The sequence below is a fragment of the Trichosurus vulpecula genome, chromosome 4 (genome assembly GCF_011100635.1).
Source record: "Trichosurus vulpecula isolate mTriVul1 chromosome 4, mTriVul1.pri, whole genome shotgun sequence".
Taxonomy (NCBI): domain Eukaryota; kingdom Metazoa; phylum Chordata; class Mammalia; order Diprotodontia; family Phalangeridae; genus Trichosurus; species Trichosurus vulpecula.
Genome location: NC_050576.1, coordinates 730222 through 743956, shown reverse-complemented (window position 1 = coordinate 743956; position 13735 = coordinate 730222). Strand labels below are relative to the sequence as shown.

At 43.0% G+C, this 13735-nt stretch overlaps 1 protein-coding gene across 6 annotated transcripts in view; it reads right to left on the bottom strand.

Moving 5' to 3' along the window:
* ZZZ3 (zinc finger ZZ-type containing 3) overlaps nt 1-13735 on the bottom strand; it is a 109818-nt gene that overhangs the window by 68261 nt on the left and 27822 nt on the right. For all 6 annotated transcript variants that reach the window (XM_036754647.1, XM_036754651.1, XM_036754645.1 and 3 more), the window contains one exon: nt 3945-4083. The gene's annotated coding sequence lies outside the window, so the exon portion shown is untranslated. The remainder of the gene's footprint in view (nt 1-3944; nt 4084-13735) is intronic.

The window sequence follows — 13735 nt, the reverse complement described above, 5'->3', positions numbered from 1 at the left end:
CCCACTCTGAGATCCCCCAAAGTGATACTTATTAATCTGGGGTGGGGGGGGGGGACACACCAAAAATAGAGCCTACATCAGATTCAATGTGATCATCTATGCTAAACTGTATCAAAAGAACAACTGCTAGTGAACCAAACTAGGAAACCTGTCTGCATCCTCAAGAACATGTCAGATTGGAAAGGAAGGAGGGTCTGGAGTGGGGCCTCAAGACCAGTGGCCAACACGATCTTTAGGTTAGTTAATAGCCAGGTGACATCAATGCATGAAAATGAAAAGGTTTAGACCAATTTTTCCATTGGAAAATAAATTCAAAACCTAGGAACAACATGAATACTACATTTCTTGCACCATTCTCGGGCTGAACTACATGTACACCTACATTATCTACAAGGAATAACTGAAGAGTTATTTTTCTGAGTGTCTACCTTTGCGATTCAAATCATACAGCAGTGAATTCCATCTACCAACAAAGTATGGACACTTGTTTTTGTTTTATATCAAAGGCCTACTTTCCCCCCTCCCTACTAATAATTACTGTAGCAGATCAAAAGCAGAATATAGCAGCCCCTGCAATGGATCTGGCTAGGGCTAGAAGCTCCCTATTATCAGAAAATGAAATAACTCACTTACAAATCACCTAGTCATTAAGGTGTTAAACAATGAAAAGAATCATGAATTTACATTTCCATAATCCACTAGTCACTTTCTCCACAAAGGAGAACTAAGAAGTTCGTATCTCTCATATACACTAATATGACATTCTTCAGTAATTCACAAGGCACATAGATAACTTACCTGTACAACCAAAGAACTATCATTTGGGGGGAAAACATCTCTTTGGAGAGCTTTTCTGCTATACTGAAGGATTTGGATCCATAACAGAATAAAATGAAGGATTCATTGATTGAAACTTTCCATTACAGCCAAAAGGCAATTAGAACCTCTCAAGCCTCTTTATTTAAAAAAGAAATCAACTCTGAGACATGTCAGCCAACACCCTTGGAAAGGGGCAAGAGAAATGTGTCCACAAGATGAACTCTTTGGAAAATTATACAAAGTCAAGGTGTACACATGATTTCAAGGACACAGGATCACCTGTAAGTGACCGCTAATCTCAAGAACGCTAAGCAACAGATTATACAATCACTTACTCAGAAACCAACAAATCCCTAAACAAAGTTGGCAATGTGAGATCACCTTGCAACAGTTTACTATGCGAATCTGAGGTCACTTTCAGTCAAATAATCATTATTCCAAGATCAAAATGTACCTTCTTTCAAGAAACTGCCATGAAAGCAACATTTTTTTAAGATCTTGAAATGATGACTGTCCATCACAATATAAAGAAACATGGACAGGAGAATCTAATTAGGTAGATCAGGACTGAACACCAGATGCAAAGAGAACCCACAAATGGACTAAGATGCTCCAGAACCATGTTTAGAGTCCAAAGACTTGGAATAGCCTAACTTGGCTATTAACAAGTGTGACTTTTAACTAGTCACTGAAGTTCACCAGGCCCAATAAAAAGAGGGCTAAAATCTCTTCCTGCTCTAGAAAGATGATCCTGTGGCATGCCCTTAGAGACTGCGGTGACAAAGGGACCATCTAAACAACATTCTAGATCGAGGGCTGTCTTCCTTGGCTTGTAGCCTCTGCAATTTTTATCACTTACAAATTTACAGATGACCTGAAGCTGAGAAGGGGAGTGAATACACACAAGTTTAAATCATTAATCAGGGTAACCGGTGGGCTGAATTTGACCAGATAAAATTTAATCCGGGCAAACATAAAAGTCCTGTACTGACTTTCAAAACCAACTGCACACATCTAGAAAGGGGGAAGGTGTGGCTAGTAAAGACAAACACAGACCTTCCTACAGAACTCCCTGGGAGTCAACACCATGAGTGTTTGGTTAAGACTCATGATTTCACTGGTGAAGAAACTCCTTGCTCCAATGGAGGCCAACAATTGTGGAGTGATTTCGGGGTTTTATATACCAGCCTAAGACCAGATTAATTTCCCTGCTTCAATCACTATGCGGCAGAGACATAAGCATCAGCACAGCCTGAGCCAAGGCTAGCTCTCTATCTACACCACCCTACATCAAGAATACGATGTGGTAGATAATATGATGTAATGTTAAGATGCACTTAAAAAGGATATTGTCCAGAGCGTGGAGTGGAAAGAGACTGGCCATAGCCTCCCCTGGCTGCACCACAGCACACACTAAGAGGCACAACAGTGTCCAGGGTACTAGGCCTGGAGTCAGGGAACATGACTTTGAATTGGCCCTTTGGACACTTAGTAGCCAAATGACCCTGGGCAAGTCACTTAACTTATCTGCCTCGGGTTCCTCAAGTGCCAAATGAAGATAATAACAGCTTTTACCTCCCAGGGTTGCTGTGAGGATAAGATGAGATGCTATTTGTAAAAGTGCTGAGCACAGTAGGCCTACACCCTTCCCTTGCTTCCCATCACAAGCTGAAGCCTCCAAAATTAAGGCACAAAAGAAGTGGGTGAGGAACAGGAAAACTAAGCCCAGAAAAAAGAGGACATGGCCAGGGCCACAGCACTGAAGCACTGGCAGGGAAAGGGGGGCCGTGCAGAACAGAAATCAGTCTCTGTCTTCTCAGCCTTAGAAAGCAGCAGACACAAAGGTGGAGGAAGGTCGATGGGTGGACAGTCAACACAGGGAGAGGCTTGCTCACAAAAATGAAAGAGGCGGCAGTTGGGCAGCCCAGATCCGTCTGGGGACTGGAGAAAGGACCCCTACTCCAAGGACAGCTCAGACAGCAGGCCCATCTTTATGACACTGCTGTCTCTGGCCTCTCACCACCCCTCAGAAAGTGTACGATCTGCAAGGTCATCAGAGGCTCAAGGTGAGCAAAATCTCCATCAACGAGAAAACTGCCTACATTTCACTTTCAAGAGAAGCAAACTAAGACAGGCTAATATCAGAGAGGATTTTAAAACCTTCTCAAGTCTGCCAAAGCATAAAGTGTCAGGCACAATCTAGGAGCCTCATTTCACAAACAAATGCTTTACTCCACCAGCATCTCCTCTTTCTAAGTTAAGAAAGAAAAGCATTTTAGAAAGATTTTCAAAAAGCATTAAGAATAGAGAGGTTTTTCTGAGTAATCAATTAACCAGGAAAGTCAATTAATGGGGGGGTGGGGAGGGGTGACATTTCTCAAAGAACTGGGTTGATTAGAGTTGAAATTTATATTTTCTTTGAATGTCATTCAGGTAGAATTCTAATATGACACCAAAGGAGAGAAAAATGAATGGTCTACCATGAGATCTTGGGGTATACCCGGGATAATTAAGTAAAGCTATTATTTTTAAAGGTCAACAGAATTACCATTTTCCTCACACAGGAAAGTGAGTTCTGTTTAAGCTCTAAAGTTTGGTTCATTTTAAGCTTGGAGCTCAAAATGTGTCCTAGGTTCATTATCTAACAGGCTAATGTATTGCTAAGGAGGAAGGAATTGGGACTCAAGACTTGGCTCCTCACAAAACTGCCCTAAAGCCTGCTAGAAATTTTCAGCAAGAAAAGTCGTAGGCAGTTAAGCTGTCTAGCTATGAAAGCAAGCTAAGTTAAGGAAAAGTCTAAGGAAAGTCTAAGTCTAAGGAAAAAAAGAGCCAGTCTTTCCAAAAGAAAGCCCAGACCTAATGCATTGTGGGGGGACAGTGAGAGGAGGTCTCATTCCATTTCACAGATGGAGAAGAAAGATTCAGGCCTTCCTATGTCTCTCCCAGGACCTGAGGCCCAAGGGAAAACCTTCAGGTACCCTTCTAGCATCCTGACTCAGTTCAACAATATTCTCAACCAAGGAAGGGCCTCCACACACAATTTCATTACACACAGTTAGCTCAGGATTCTCAATTGTTTCTACTAAATGAAGCCCAGAGAGCATTCAAAGTCCTATTTTTCTTACCTTTGTAAAAGTGCCTCGCTTAGAACAGGCTTCCCAGGCTCCTGTATTTATCTGTATCATCACTGTTAATGTCCACGTTACTAGACTGAGACTTCAGACTCTTAATTATTTATGGGGTTATAGTAGCGCAGCTCGATATCTGTGAAGGAAAATCACAATTACTAAAAGTGTCATTTTACAAATGATTTGTGGAAAAAGTAATCATGGTACTTCACATTTACAACATCTTTGAAAAACCTAACATGATTTTTTGCAATTGCCTAGGAAATAGGTATTGTCTTCATATTAGGGCTGGTCAGAAACAAAATAAAGTGAATAAGAAATGTACTTTCAAAGGCCCTCTCATAAATACACATGCACAAATTTTTGTAGTTCAACGAAACCTGCGGGAGAAAACACTTTTAAAAATATTTTTAATTGCAAACTTTCCTTTCTGGCCTCTAATGAAGGCCTGCAATCATCCCCCTATTTAAAACCAATCACACCTCCTGTCTCTTGTAAAGTCAACTGGACAATCATTAATTATTACCATGTGCCAAGCAACGTGCTTAGAATGTGCCTGGAAAAAAACAAGCTCCAGATCTCAGAAGCTCACAGTCTGTTGGGGAGACAATGTGCAAAGAGTTACATACAAACAAGATCTACACAGGCCAAATTGGGGAAAACCTCAAAGGGGAGGCAAGAAGATTAAGGAGGACTAGGGAAGGTTTCCTGCCCACAGTGGGGTTTGAGGTGAGATTTAAAGAAGCCAGAAGGCAGAGGTGAACAGGAAGAACCCTTTACCCTATAAAGTAATATCAGAGTAAAACTCAACCACATTTTATGCACAAAATCTTCTGAGTCTATACCATCTTTTCAAAAGCCCATTAAAAATACATTATATGTGTAGGCTTAGCTGAGGGGGAGGGGGAAAGGGGACAAATTACCACTACACTGTCACCTCGAAGTTATCTTTTTTAAGTGCTATAAAGAGAGGGGCAGTATGGCAGAGTGCAGGGGTGGGGAACCTTCGGCCTCCAGGTCACACATGGCCTTCTAGGTCCTTGGGTATGACCTTCTGACTGAGTCCAAGTTTTACAGAATAAAGCCTTTTGTTAAGGGGATATGTTCTATAAAGTTTGGATTCAGTCAAAGGGCTGCACCTGAGGACCTATACGGCCACGTGTGTCCTCAGGGCCACAGGTTCCCCACCCCTGGCATAGTGGATAATGGCAAGCTTGCAGGAAAACCTGGGTTCAAGTCCAGTCTCTGCCTCCAAACGAGCATGCGACTCTGGGCAAATCCCAATCTCTCAATGCCCCAGTCACCTCTCTAAAATTATAAACTGCAGTAGTATTACATCTCAATATGAAATCACAATATGGATAAAATAAGAAAACTAAATCCCACCTTCCCACCTCCATCCCCCACTCCTAAAAACAGGAAACAATTGATTTTCTCATATTACTTTGAATTTCTAAGTGATTTTGTCTTCCCCACTGGAACATATCTTTAAATTATTTACAGAGATACATGGAAAAGAAGTTTGATTTACAGATTGAAATACACCTGAATAAGTAGAATTTGGGATCTTCAAGATCATCTATTCCTATCTATTCATTTTTCAGGTGAGGCAAGTGAGGTTGAGATCTGATTTAGAGTCACTAGGGTAATGAACGGGAGAGTGGGAGTCAAAGCTCTGACTCTGGGAGGTGCTCCTTCCAGGACAGCCTCACGCTCTTGGCAGACGGGCTCCATGTTACCTTACCTATACTCACTAAGAAGTCAAGTAAAGGGGCTGCCACTGAGGCGAGCAATTCACCAAAGGGCTACAATTCACATGGAACAAATAATACCAGGACCATAAACAAATGGCATGGCCACTGTGGCCAAATCTCACACCGCAAATCCCCCATCAGAGACAGCTCTTCACAGATGAGAAAGTTCATCTACATAAAACCGAAGCCAATGGAATTTATCTGACACCTATTTTAGGAACATCCCATAGAACATCGGCTCTTCTCAAGCAGGGACTGGTCCATGTTTCTCCCAGGGCACTCGCATTTATGTGCTAATTGACTTGGGAGAAGTCTCACTGGAGAGTAGTCTTCTCCATGCAAATGAATGGAATTAAAACTATTCAGTAGCCACTAATTAAAAACCAATATTTTAGTTTCAAACACTACTGCTGTTCAGTCTTTTCAGTCACGTCCAACTCTTCATGACCTCTTTTGGAGTTTTCTTGGCAAAGATCCTGGAGTGGTTTGCCACTTCCTTCTCCAGCTCATTTTACAGATGAGGAAACTGAGGCAATGGGGTTAAGTGACCTGCCCAGGGTCATACAGCTGAGGCCACATTTGAACTGAAGTCCTGCTGACTCCAGGCCTGGCATTCTATCCAACCGTGTCACCTAGCTGCACCTCTCAAACCCCATATAAATTCCTAAATATTTTAGTCTAAAGATTTTATGTATTTAGAGTTAAGAACAAAGCAAAACCCTGTTGCTTATTTCTAAATCTAAGTATTCCTAAGTTCCTTTTAAGAAGTTTCCATGGTTCCTAGAGCAAGCAGTGAAGCTAAACCAGCCAAAAGTCCAATAATCCGCCATTGTGTTCCAGATTTAATTTACTATGCATTTCAAACACAAGCATGCTGACAAAATGCTAGATACAGCCATTCCAGAGCAGGACCCAAAACATGTTAATGCTGTTGTTAATATTTCACTTTAATCTAAAAAAAAAAAGTTACCTACATTTCACAAATCCTTAAAAATCCCTGCATTTTCTAGAAACATACCCCAAATGCAAGCCCTCCAAACCCTATCCCACTCAGCCTCTTGGTTTGTTCCTTCCCACAGAGCTTTGCTTGTTTCCATGGACTAATAAAATTCACTTGCTATTCAAACATTCCAAAAGCCAATCCAAGAACCATTCTTCACCGCAAAGAATGACTTTTCTTAATACTCAGATTCTAACACTGGTACTTCTGTGTTAGACTCTAAGAGTCAGATCTGTACTAGCATGACATGTAAAATGAGTAAAAACACCAGTATAACTGTCTCCAAGTAAGACAGGAAGTGGTATATAAATAGTTACAAGTAATGCAAAAAGTATTTATAGAGGAATAAAATTATGAAAATAATTTCTAAAAGTTGTCACAAGGAACCTGAATATTTAACAAACTCTACCACAGTACCTGTAACAACTGAAGAGTTCAAAAGAAAATTGCAAATTATAAAGAAACATTAAGACCTAACATCCTATAAGAAATAAAATCTATGTCAATATTCAAGCAGTAGTAACCAGTAAGGAAACAGAGACCTTAATTAGGAAATGGTCAAAGGAGGAAAAAAACGTTTAGTTTTGTTTTTAAGGACCTAAAAGCAACCAGATACCAATAGCTTCTCTGAGACCCTCACAAGCCTGTGTGGGAAACAGAAACAGAGTATAAATAACTAATACATATACCTCTTGGAAAACAATGCTGAATTTGGAGTAAAAGGCCCAGGGTTCAAATTAAAGTTTGTAACTTATTAGTTGTAACAAATTAGGGTAACTAGGTAAGCACAGTGGATAGAGTGACAGACCTGGAGTCAGGAGAATCCAAGTTCGAATCTGGCCTCAGACACTTACTGGCCGTGACCCTGGGCAAGTCACTTCACCCTGTTTGCCTCAATTTCCTCATCTGTAAAATGCACTGGAGAAGGAAATGGCAAACCGCCCCAGTATCTCTGCCAAGAATGGGGTCACCAAGAGTCAGACACAACTGAACACCAAAGACCTCACTGGGAGAAGACTGGCCACTTCCATCCCATGCGCTGCCCCCTCTCGATTTGGTTCTCAAGTGCCCACTCGTCATCCTCTCAGAAGCTCTGTCTCCTCATTCCCCACCTGGCTGGCCTCCTGCACGCCAGGAGCCTTCCCTCACCCCCATTTTTTCTGCTTCCTCTGTAGGCTAGGTATGAATGCAACATACCCACAAACTGTCTGTTTAGCTTGGCATCATCAGTGGTTCGCCTAACCCTTAGTGTTTACTCCCAGCCCAGGTAATCTTCACATCTAATCATACGCCAATCCTGCTTTAAAAACATTACCAAGGATAATAATAGTGCACATTTTAAAAGCACCTCCTACATACCAGGTGGCGTGGCATTTATTTTACACATTATCATCTGATCCTCACAATAACCCTGGGAGGTGGGCACTAATAATTACTGTCCCCATTTAACAGCTAAGGAAACCAAGGCAGACAGACAGAGGTTAAGTGACTTGTCCAAGCCTACACAGTTAAAAAGTGTGCGGGGCTGGATCTGAAAGCAAGTCTTCCTGATTCCAGGCCCTGTGCTCCATGCACTGTAATGCCTGCTATCTGCTGCCAAAGGCAAAAAAAAAAAAGCCTCCTTCCTATCCAAGAAGATTCCTCAATTCCTGGGGTTAGGGGTCAAGGTCACTACAGCTCTGGGTTAACCCCAGACTGACCTCCAACTACAGCGCTTACTGCATTCTGAACCTGGACTTCCTCATCTCCAGGAGCTCCTCATTCTCCAACATGAACCCATGGCAGAACTCATCCCACCTCAGACCACACCGCCACCCCCCCCCCCATTACAGGGCAGGACACTTTCTTTGTATCACAGCACTTAGCACAGTCTCTGGTCCTTGACTCACTGATTCCACATGTCCAAAAGGGAGCTAGAGATTTGTAATCACAGTTAAAGAGACAGAGAATGGATGCATCCAGCACAGCAGGGAATCCATCTGTAGAAAGATGTTGAAATCCCCAAATGAGACCATAGGGGGCTCCTTATGTGAAGAGGATCCAAGACTAAACCTTAGGGGGCCCCTTGAGTGGGCATGATATGGAGGGCAGAGCCGAAGAGAAAAGCCATCCAGGAGAGCTGGCAGAGCTAGAGGGGATCAGATTTAGAAATGAAAAGACCCTACCTAACTCTGCAGACAGCACTTAGATCAGAAGTGCCAAACTGTGGGGCCACAACACTCTTGAGGGAGAGGAACCAGATTACAAGCATCACAAAGGAAATAAAACACAGATCATGTTCCTAGGAGGCTTTCTACTAAGTCAATATGCTTGGTTTCTCTTTGGAGTTTAAAGTCCTGGTTTAGAAAAAAGGATGAGAAATGAAGTGGAGGAAGGATGCAGACAGTTAGCCATGAAGGGAGGAGGAATGCACCAGGAGAAGGTGAAACTTTAGAGGATAACCGAGACAAAAGTATTCACGCCCGACCTGTATAGCCAAGCTGCTGAGCTGAACTGCCTCTGATTTCTAGTCTTCAAAGCTATTTCACCTCTACAGATTATGAGAGACTAAGGCTTCATTTGGATGCAGATAAAAAACAAGGAGTGGGGGCAGCTCCCCAGGGACTGATTTAAAGGCGCTGTTCAACCACTCAGGAAAGAGCATCTTCAGGAAGACAGCCCGAAGAAGCACCTTGGAGTCACGAACACTGAAGTCTCTCCACTCCAGCTGCCGAGCAGACAAGAAAACTTGATTTGCTTCGAAGGTTATTCCTACCAACACTCTGGAGTGAGATGTGAACCAGATTAAAATGTAATTGGGAAATATTTTTAACACATTAAGATACGATAAGACACAAATAACATTAACACGTGGCTCCAGAGCCTGTTTCCTGGCCCCCAATTCTATTTGAGTTTGACACTACTATTGTAGATCTTTTATTAATATATATATATATATGTGTGTGTGTGTATATATATATATATATATATCAAGATTTATAGGTATTTTACATACAGCACATCCCAAACTGACCTCATTGTCTTTCCCCTCCCAAATCCTCACTTCCAAACCTCCCCCTCCCAGAGAAGTTCTCCTGGCCTCTCCACATCCAAGCTGTCGCCAAGGCCAGGTGATTTCACCTTTAGAGCATCTCTGGAATACGCCCTGCCCTGCCCTCTCCTCTCCTCTGACCCTGTTACTGCTCTGACGCAGGCCCGCCATCACTGTCTCACCTCTGAACTACTCCAATGCCTGCTGAGGGGGTCTGCCTGCCTCAGGGTTCTCCCCATGCCAGCCCACCATCTATTTGGCCACCAAAGGGACCTTTCTAAAGTGCAGGTCTGATTGCATCACCCCTCCCCCCAATAAACTCTAGTGACTCTCCATGACCTCCAAGATCCAAGATCCAACACCCAATGCTCTGGCATTGCCCCTCCTCCCTTCTAAGGGTACTTTATGATCCAGTGATGCTGGCCTCCTTCAGGGTCTTCACACAAGACACTCCATCTGAAGACTCCAGGCATTTTCACTGGCTATTCCAGATGCCTCAAATTCCTTCCCTTCTCCAGGAAATTTCCCAGCTTCCCTGGCTCCCTTCAGGTGTCAACTCAAAGCCTACCATCTCCAAGAATCTTTCCCAGTCCTCTTTGGGATGAGTGCCTTCCAGCTGAGAGGATCTCCAAAGTAGGCTATGGAGATGTCTGAATGTCATCTATGCCATTATATGGGGGAGCCTTGCAGGCAGGGACCTTTCTGGCCTTTCTTTGAATCCTCAGGCTCAGCCCTGAATCTGGATGTAACAAAAGTTTGTTGGCCTGACATGACTGGTTTGCCCAGGCAGTACTGGACCCCATGTTTGTCTGACTCCAGCTCCAATGTTCTCCCCACTAAGCCTAACTCGTCCCATAAAGGGGAAGGAAAGTATTCAGGAAGAAAGGCAATAGCTTTGGATCTTCTCCACTTTTCCAGCTAAGAAAAAAAAAAAGGTTATCATTGACAACAGTTCTCCAGAAAAGCCCAATTACCTTGGAATTCACCATCACCTTCAATCTGAGGAGGTACAATTATACCAAATGATTGGCCCCTGTAATGCCAATCAACACAGCCCACTTGAGAGCTGCTGTGAATATGTATACCTAAAGTTGAATCACACAGTATAATAAGCACTCTTGCTACTCAAAACTAAACCTTATTCAAGAAACTGAAGCATTCGTAATTCATAACAACAAAACAACTTATTACTAAGGTGGCCACATGGTCTTAAACAAAACTTATCATTCAGTGTATAGCATACTGTTCCAAAATACTTTAGCAGAAAACACAACACTCTCCACCCCTAGGTCACAGTAGGTTACAATCCCCTCAATCCAGAGTGTCCAAGTAAAGTCCTCTTGGGTGTGTGTCCTTTCTTCCACACACTGCCACTGCAGGCTCTCATCTGGTACTCTCATGCTCAAATGAGTCAAAGAGTCTAAGTCCCAACACTGCTCCAGCCTCTGCTTCCAAGTCCTGAGGGGCAGCTGGACGACAAAGTTTTCATCTTAACGTGGGGCTTATTTCTAAGCCCCAAGGCTTTGGGTCTGTGGGCTGACTGCTCCAGACTCCTACCCCGGATCCTGACGAAGAAACCTCTCCCTTTACAGCTCCACATCTCACCTCCCTGGAGAGGGGCTACTCCACTTAAGCTCTGCCCCCGGCCATAGCCATTGCTCCCCCACTCCTTAGTTATCTCTAATCATTGCAAGGGAACTCCATAGGTATCGCATCCAAATAGCAGCCCTGAGTGAAACAAGGCTGGCAAATGAAGGCCAGCTTACTGAAGTGAGAGCTGGATACACATTTTTCTGGAGTGGCTGCAGTGAAAAGGAGCTCCATGAAGCTGGCGTAGGGTTGCTTTAGCTATCAAAAATAACAAAAGACTGGGAAACAACAGACAGTCTCACTAAATCATATCACTTGTTTTCTCTTCATGCTCATTTTTCTTCTGTATGTAAAGAGAATGGTCTCTTTATATACAGTTCTACTCAGCACCTGATTAGCTCAGCCCAGTTACTAGTGCTGAAACTGGGCATCTGATTGGCTTAGTGCCCAAAGGCATGAAAGCCATCATGCCTTAGCACCTAATATGTTACAGCTGTGGATTACCAAGGTTCAAAGGAGATTACAATTTAGCATAAACCTGGAAAACTTAACTCCAAAAGAAAAACAACAAAAAGTCCCACCTTGCTTGGGCTCACAGCCCCTCACCCTTCACACTCAATCTGCTATGCCTTCGTTGTAGTTTGCGCTTCAGCAGCTCATTCACAAAGAACAAAAGTATCCCCAAACCACCACCACCACTCCCAAGCTCCACTGTTCTAGAAAGAAAGACTCTCCCAGGAAGGAAGATGCTAAGAGTGTGCAAACAAACCAACTATTTCTAAAATAGGTCAACAGAGCCTCGCAGCCAAGAACCCCACTTCAGGCCAACTGAGCAAATTAAAGCAACAGAAGGGCATTAACCCAAGCACAGCTAGATGAAGTGCATTTCAAGTCCAGCCTCACCACACTACCTGTGTGACCATGGGCAAGTCACTTAACCCTCTTTGCCTCAGTTTCTTCATCTCTAAAATGAGCTGGAGAAAGAAATGGCAAACCACTCCAGAATCTCCGCTAACAAAACCCCAGATGGCTCACGGAGAGTCAGATGTGACTGAAAGGACTAAACAGCAAAAACTAATAAACTGATCTTCTCCAAACGCTGTTCCTCAGTTTACCTTAACTCTCCAAGGTAACAGTATTGAAAGTTAAAGAACTCTTGTTACATACCCCTAAAACTACACCAGCTGTCAGAAAGCCTGGCACTAAGGAGCTAGAAGGCCTGTGAGGCCTCAGCATCCTCCTCTATAATGGAAGGGACTACAACAAGACTGACAAGGCCTTCTGTTACTCTAAAATGCTACGTGAGATCCCTGAAATCTGACTTGAGCCCCTCAAATGGTTGTCAAGATACTAACCCTAGGCAAAACAGGCTCCTCCCTCTCCAGCACCCCCTACCCCAGAAGACAAGGGGTCCCAGAAGAAGCCCCGTACAAATGCAACTTAAAAACCTGCTCTACTTCTCTTCACAGAATCTTATGAATCACAAAAGAAAAACGTCTGTTTTTATTCGAGCATCGCATTACACATTCTCACTTTGTAACTCTGGGAATTCTAATTGTAAATCATTAACTTAATTTTATATAGACCAAAACATACTTTGCAAATAATCCAATGTCTGTCCTCAGTGGCATAACCTGCTAATTAACAACACCGGCAGGCAGATTCAATCTGAGCCACAAGTTCAGAGAGTGATAGTGGAGTTCACATTAGAGGCTCTCTTCTCTCGGGAGTTTTAAAGCTTCCGTCTGGTCAGTGGATCAGGGAAGGCACACAGGGCAGAGGCTTTTTGTTCCTAGCAGGTGCTAAGGCCTTGTCCGAACACACACGCGCACACACACACACCCCATGATGCTCCAGCAGCCACATCAATCTTGCCCAATTTTTATTCAGGTCTTCTCTACGCAACATGGAAATCACTAAGCCTAACTCATATAGCCAACAGCACCCAATAAAAACACCCACTTCAGCAAGAACTTGCATTCTCTGTGCCCATCTCAATTCGCAAACTTTACCCAAATCCAAAGAAGTCCTGACCACTGACCTCCCTTGGTTTCCTTCAAGTCCCAACTAAAATCCCACCTTCTACAGGAAACCTTTCTCAATCCCTTTGAATTCCAATGCCTTCCCTTGGTTATTTCCTATTTATCCTGTCTATAGTTTGTCTTGTATAGATTTGTTTTATGTTGTCTCCTCCATTAGACTGTGGTCCCTTGAGAACGGGACTGTCTTTTGCCTTTTTCTTTATCTCGAGTATTTAGCACAGTGACCAGCATATAGTAGGCACTTAATGTTTACTGACTAATTGCTCATGGCTAGGCCAAGCTAATATAATAAAACCTACAATACTATCACATTTAATTTACAATTTTAATGCTACATCAAACTATGAAAGGGACACTTACATAAAATGATA